The sequence below is a fragment of the Salvelinus fontinalis genome, chromosome 5 (assembly GCF_029448725.1).
Source record: "Salvelinus fontinalis isolate EN_2023a chromosome 5, ASM2944872v1, whole genome shotgun sequence".
NCBI classification, from domain to species: Eukaryota; Metazoa; Chordata; class Actinopteri; order Salmoniformes; family Salmonidae; genus Salvelinus; species Salvelinus fontinalis.
In genome coordinates, this window is record NC_074669.1 from 64,845,688 (window position 1) to 64,852,577 (window position 6,890).

Consider the following 6,890-nt stretch of genomic DNA (forward strand, 5'->3'; position numbering starts at 1 on the left):
TGGTGTTATATGAGAAGACTCCTCGTCTTCCTCCTGGGTTCAGAGAGAGACCATCCAGACGGTATGGTGTTATATGAGGAGACTCCTCGTCATCCTCCTGGGTTCAGAGAGAGACCATCCAGACGGTATGGTGTTATATGAGGAGACTCCTCGTCTTCCTCCTGGGTTCAGAGAGAGACCATCCAGACGGTATGGTGTTATATGAGAAGACTCCTCGTCTTCCTCCTGGGTTCAGAGAGAGACCATCCAGACGGTATGGTGTTATATGAGGAGACTCCTCGTCTTCCTCCTGGGTTCAGAGAGAGACCATCCAGACGGTATGGTGTTATATGAGGAGACTCCTCGTCTTCCTCCTGGGTTCAGAGAGAGACCATCCAGACGGTATGGTGTTATATGAGGAGACTCCTCGTCTTCCTCCTGGGTTCAGAGAGAGACCATCCAGACGGCATGGTGTTATATGAGGAGACTCCTCGTCTTCCTCCTGGGTTCAGAGAGAGACCATCCAGACGGCATGGTGTTATATGAGAAGACTCCTCGTCTTCCTCCTGGGTTCAGAGAGAGACCATCCAGACGGCATGGTGTTATATGAGGAGACTCCTCGTCTTCCTCCTGGGTTCAGAGAGAGACCATCCAGACGGTATGGTGTTATATGAGGAGACTCCTCGTCTTCCTCCTGGGTTCAGAGAGAGACCATCCAGACGGTATGGTGTTATATGAGAAGACTCCTCGTCTTCCTCCTGGGTTCAGAGAGAAACCATCCAGACGGTATGGTGTTATATGAGGAGACTCCTCGTCTTCCTCCTGGGTTCAGAGAGAGACCATCCAGACGGTATGGTGTTATATGAGGAGACTCCTCGTCTTCCTCCTGGGTTCAGAGAGAGACCATCCAGACGGTATGGTGTTATATGAGAAGACTCCTCGTCTTCCTCCTGGGTTCAGAGAGAGACCATCCAGACGGTATGGTGTTATATGAGGAGACTCCTCGTCTTCCTCCTGGGTTCAGAGAGAGACCATCCAGACGGTATGGTGTTATATGAGGAGACTCCTCGTCTTCCTCCTGGGTTCAGAGAGAGACCATCCAGACGGTATGGTGTTATATGAGGAGACTCCTCGTCTTCCTCCTGGGTTCAGAGAGAGACCATCCAGACGGTATGGTGTTATATGAGAAGACTCCTCGTCTTCCTCCTGGGTTCAGAGAGAGACCATCCAGACGGCATGGTGTTATATGAGGAGACTCCTCGTCTTCCTCCTGGGTTCAGAGAGAGACCATCCAGACGGTATGGTGTTATATGAGAAGACTCCTCGTCTTCCTCCTGGGTTCAGAGAGAGACCATCCAGACGGTATGGTGTTATATGAGGAGACTCCTCGTCTTCCTCCTGGGTTCAGAGAGAGACCATCCAGACGGTATGGTGTTATATGAGGAGACTCCTCGTCTTCCTCCTGGGTTCAGAGAGAGACCATCCAGACGGTATTGGTTTCGCCAGACAACCGGCATGTTTTAGCAAATAGGTTTGTTGCTAAACAACATAATCATGTCTTTATCATAAAGTTGCAAATTCCGAAATCCTTTTTTGATTTGCCGATTTCCTACTTATTCCTTCCAGATTCCAGGATCCTCCCGACTGGGATTTCTGGGAAAACCTTGGAATGAAAGCGTCACCGTGACAAAGCTCAGGTCCTAAAATACAATGCTGCGTGTCGTCACCGTTCACCAAACGTCAACAAAAGGAGATAATGGCCTCCCGAGGGGCGCAGTGGTCTAAGGCAGCTGTGCCACTTGAGATTCTGGGTTCGAGTCCAGGTTCTGTCGCAGCCGGCCGCGACCGGGAGACCCATGGGGCGGCGCACAATTGGCCCAGCGTTGTCCGGGTTAGGGGAGTGTTTGGCCGGCTGGGATGTCCTTGTACCATCGCACTCTAGCGACTCCTGTGGCGGGCCGGGCTCAGTGCACGCTGACACGGTCGCCAGGTGTACGGTGTTCCCTCCGGCACATTGGTGCGGCTGGCTTCCCCGGGTTAAGTGAGTGTTGTGTCAAGAAGCAGTGCGGCTGGGTCGTGTTTCAGGGGGACGCACGGCTCTCGACCTTCACTTCTCCCGAGTCCGTACGGGAGTTACAGCGATGAGACAAGACTGTAACTACCATTTGGGATAACATGAAAAAAAATCACACAAAAAATAATAATGAGGAAATTGTTTTTATTTCACCTTTATTTAACCAGGTTTCTTCATCTTCTAGTTTACCAGATGAACACAAAGATCAGTTTGTTAAATATTTATTTTGTTTACAAGCATCATTCGTACCAACATTCATCGATTTTCAATACTGTCTAAGTTTGTCCGTTTTTTTTCATTTTTTTTTTTTTACAAAGACATAAATATATGATAGAACACAATACAGTATAAACTGTATAAAATACAAAATAAAAATGGATATACTTATATACTTATTTAAAATGATAATCACAAAAGAGGCGAAACCTGAAAACGGGATCTTTGACACGAGGCGAAAACACCAGCATTAATTAAACACCTGAACTCCAATGATATTATTGTTGTCGGTCTCAAAACCTCACACCCTCTGTAGTGCACTAGTTTATAGTACACTAGTTTATAGTACACTAGTTTATAGTACATTCTTTTATAGTACACTAGTTTACAGTACATTCTTTTATAGTACACTACAAGGGGAAAACGGCATCATCGGAGACGCAGCCAATGGCTACGTCAGAAACGGACCAGAGCCCTATTCCCTATATAGTGAACTACTAGTGACCAGAGCCCTATTCCCTATATAGTGAACTACTAGTGACCAGGGCCCTATTCCCTATATAGTGAACTACTTTAGACCAGAGCCCTATTCCATATATAGTGAACTACTAGTGACCAGAGCCCTATTCCCTATATAGTGAACTACTAGTGACCAGAGCCCTATTCCCTATATAGTGAACTACTAGTAACCAGAGCCCTATTCCCTATATAGTGAACTACTAGTGACCAGGGCCCTATTCCCTATATAGTGAACTACTAGTGACCAGAGCCCTATTCCCTATATAGTGAACTACTAGTGACCAGAGCCCTATTCCCTATATAGTGAACTACTAGTGACCAGAGCCCTATTCCCTATATAGTGAACTACTAGTGACCAGAGCCCTATTCCCTATATAGTGAACTACTAGTGACCAGAGCCCTATTCCCTATTTAGTGAACTACTAGTGACCAGAGCCCTATTCCCTATATATAGTGAACTATTAGTGACTAGAGCCCTATTCACTATATAGTGAACTATTAGTGACCAGAGCCCTATTCCCTATATAGTGAACTACTAGTGACCAGAGCCCTATTCCCTATATAGTGAACTACTAGTGACCAGGGCCCTATTCCCTATATAGTGAACTACTAGTGACCAGAGCCCTATTCCCTATATAGTGAACTACTTTAGACCAGAGCCCTACGGGGTCATAGGTCATACTTCATAGGGAATAGGATGGCATTTTGGACGTAGACATTATGTATATTAAGGAAGTACGTACGCAGGTGGGTTCTGGGTAAAATGTAGCTGTTTTTTGGGGGGGCCCGAACAACAAAATAACCACGCTACGGAAAGCTGGAAGGCACATATCTGAGGAAGCATGAGACCTTCAGACGAAGGGAAGTGTCCTCAACAGCACCCTATTCCCTTACAGTGCACTACCTTTTGACCCAGAGCCCTTTTGACCACTAAATATTTAGTGCACGAGTGACCTTTTCCAACACTAAATAGGGAATTAGGGTGCCATTTTGGAACACAGCCCGGGGAACAGGAAGAAGAGAGAGAGACAGTATAGGGAGGGTTCGAGGCAGTGAAACAGGAAGAAGAGAGAGAGAGAGAGAGAGTAGAGGGAGGGTTCGAGGCAGTGAAACAGGAAGAGAGAGAGAGAGTAGAGGGAGGGTTCGAGGCAGTGAAACAGGAAGAGAGAGAGACAGTAGAGGGAGGGTTCGAGGCAGTGAAACAGGAAGAGAGAGAGAGACAGTAGAGGGAGGGTTCGAGGCAGTGAAACAGGAAGAGAGAGAGAGACAGTAGAGGGAGGGTTCGAGGCAGTGAAACAGGAAGAGAGAGAGAGTAGAGGGAGGGTTAGAGGCAGTGAAACAGGAAGAGAGAGAGAGAGTGGAGGGAGGGTTCGAGGCAGTGAAACAGGAAGAGAGAGAGAGAGTGGAGGGAGGGTTCGAGGCAGTGAAACAGGAAGAGAGAGAGAGACAGTAGAGGGAGGGTTTGAGGCAGTGAAACAGGAAGAGAGAGAGAGACAGTAGAGGGAGGGTTTGAGGCAGTGAAACAGGAAGAGAGAGAGAGACAGTAGAGGGAGGGTTTGAGGCAGTGAAACAGGAAGTGAGAGAGAGACAGTAGAGGGAGGGTTCGATGCAGTGAAACAGGAAGAAGAGAGAGAGACAGTAGAGGGAGGGTTCGAGGCAGTGAAACAGGAAGAGAGAGAGACAGTAGAGGGAGGGTTCGAGGCAGTGAAACAGGAAGAGAGAGAGAGACAGTAGAGGGAGGGTTCGAGGCAGTGAAACAGGAAGAGAGAGAGAGACAGTAGAGGGAGGATTCGAGGCAGTGAAACAGGAAGAGAGAGAGAGACAGTAGAGGGAGGGTTCGAGGCAGTGAAACAGGAAGAGAGAGAGAGACAGTAGAGGGAGGGTTCGAGGCAGTGAAACAAGAAGAGAGAGAGACAGTAGAGGGAGGGTTCGAGGCAGTGAAACAGGAAGAGAGAGAGAGACAGTAGAGGGAGGGTTCAAGGCAGTGAAACAGGAAGAGAGAGAGACAGTAGAGGGAGGGTACGAGGCAGTGAAACAGGAAGAGAGAGAGACAGTAGAGGGAGGGTTCGAGGCAGTGAAACAGGAAGAGAGAGAGAGACAGTAGAGGGAGGGTTCGAGGCAGTGAAACAGGAAGAGAGAGAGAGACAGCAGAGGGAGGGTTCGAGGCAGTGAAACAGGAAGAGAGAGAGAGACAGTAGAGGGAGGGTTCGAGGCAGTGAAACAGGAAGAGAGAGAGAGACAGTAGAGGGAGGGTTCGAGGCAGTGAAACAGGAAGAGAGAGAGACAGTAGAGGGAGGGTCCGAGGCAGTGAAACAGGAAGAAGAGAGACAGTAGAGGGAGGGTTCGAGGCAGTGAAACAGGAAGTGTTAAGGCCAACTGACATGTGATCATCTAAAACCAGGATGCCCAAACTGTTAAAAGACATAAAACCTGACCAATACAAACAGAGTATTCAATATCAACATGACCAATCGGTAATCTTCTGTTGTCATATTCCAGCCCACTAATATAGATATCTGTCCCCAAGGTTAGAGAGAATTATATTAAAACAAGGCTTGTTGTCCCCAAGGATAGAGATAATTATATTAAAACAAGGCTTGTTAATGTCCCCAAGGTTAGAGAGAATTATATTAAAACAAGGCTTGTCCCCAAGGTCAGAGAGAATTATATTAAAACAAGGCTTGTTGTTGACCCCAAGGTTAAAGAGAATTATATTAAAACAAGGCTTGTTATTGACCCCAAGGTTAAAGAGAATTATATTAAAACAAGGCTTGTTGTCCCCAAGGTTAAAGATAATTATATTAAAACAAGGCTTGTCCCCAAGGTTAGAGAGAATTATATTAAAACAAGGCTTGTTATTGACCCCAAGGTTAAAGATAATTATATTAAAACAAGGCTTGTTGTCCCCAAGTTAAAGATAATTATATTAAAACAAGGCTTGTCCCCAAGGTTAGAGAGAATTATATTAAAACAAGGCTTGTTATTGACCCCAAGGTTAAAGATAATTATATTAAAACAAGGCTTGTTGTCCCCAAGGTTAAAGATAATTATATTAAAACAAGGCTTGTCCCCAAGGTTAGAGAGAATTATATTAAAACAAGGCTTGTTGACCCCAGGGTTAGAGAGAATTATATTAAAACAAGGCTTGTTGTCCCCAAGGCTAGAGAGAATTATATTAAAACAAGGCTTGTTGTCCCCAAGGCTAGAGAGAATTATATTAAAACAAGGCTTGTTGTCCCCAAGGCTAGAGAGAATTATATTAAAACAAGGCTTATTGTCCCCAAGGATAGAGAGAATTATATTAAAACAAGGCTTGTCCCCAAGGTTAAAGATAATTATATTAAAACAAGGCTTGTTATCCCCAAGGTTAGAGAGAATTATATTAAAACAAGTCTTGTCCCCAAGGTTAAAGATAATTATATTAAAACAAGGCTTGTTATTGACCCCAAGGTTAAAGATAATTATATTAAAACAAGGCTTGTCCCCAAGGTTAAAGATAATTATATTAAAACAAGGCTTGTTATTGACCCCAAGGTTAAAGATAATTATATTAAAACAAGGCTTGTTATTGACCCCAAGGTTAGAGAGAATTATATTAAAACAAGGCTTGTTGTCCCCAAGGATAGAGATAATTATATTAAAACAAGGCTTGTTAATGTCCCCAAGGTTAGAGAGAATTATATTAAAACAAGGCTTGTCCCCAAGGTTAAAGAGAATTATATTAAAACAAGGCTTGTTATTGACCCCAGGGTTAGAGAGAATTATATTAAAACAAGGCTTGTTGTCCCCAAGGATAGAGAGAATTATATTAAAACAAGGCTTGTTATTGACCCCAAGGTTAAAGATAATTATATTAAAACAAGGCTTGTTGTCCCCAAGGTTAAAGATAATTATATTAAAACAAGGCTTGTCCCCAAGGTTAGAGAGAATTATATTAAAACAAGGCTTGTCCCCAAGGTTAGAGAGAATTATATTAAAACAAGGCTTGTCCCCAAGGTTAGAGAGAATTATATTAAAACAAGGCTTGTTGTCCCCAAGGATAGAGATAATTATATTAAACAAAGGCTTGTTGTCGTCCTTTATCTTCCTCCATTAGACATTA

The 6,890-nt window shown here is 44.5% G+C and overlaps 1 protein-coding gene across 1 annotated transcript in view; it reads right to left on the bottom strand.

The window, feature by feature from the left end:
* Positions 1-2,180: 2,180 nt before the first annotated feature.
* Positions 2,181-6,890, bottom strand: part of ptpn9b (protein tyrosine phosphatase non-receptor type 9b) — a 75,639-nt gene continuing 70,929 nt past the window's right edge. The window contains exon 13 of the mRNA XM_055924153.1: positions 2,181-6,890. This exon is cut by the window's right edge and continues 1,518 nt beyond it. The gene's annotated coding sequence lies outside the window, so the exon portion shown is untranslated.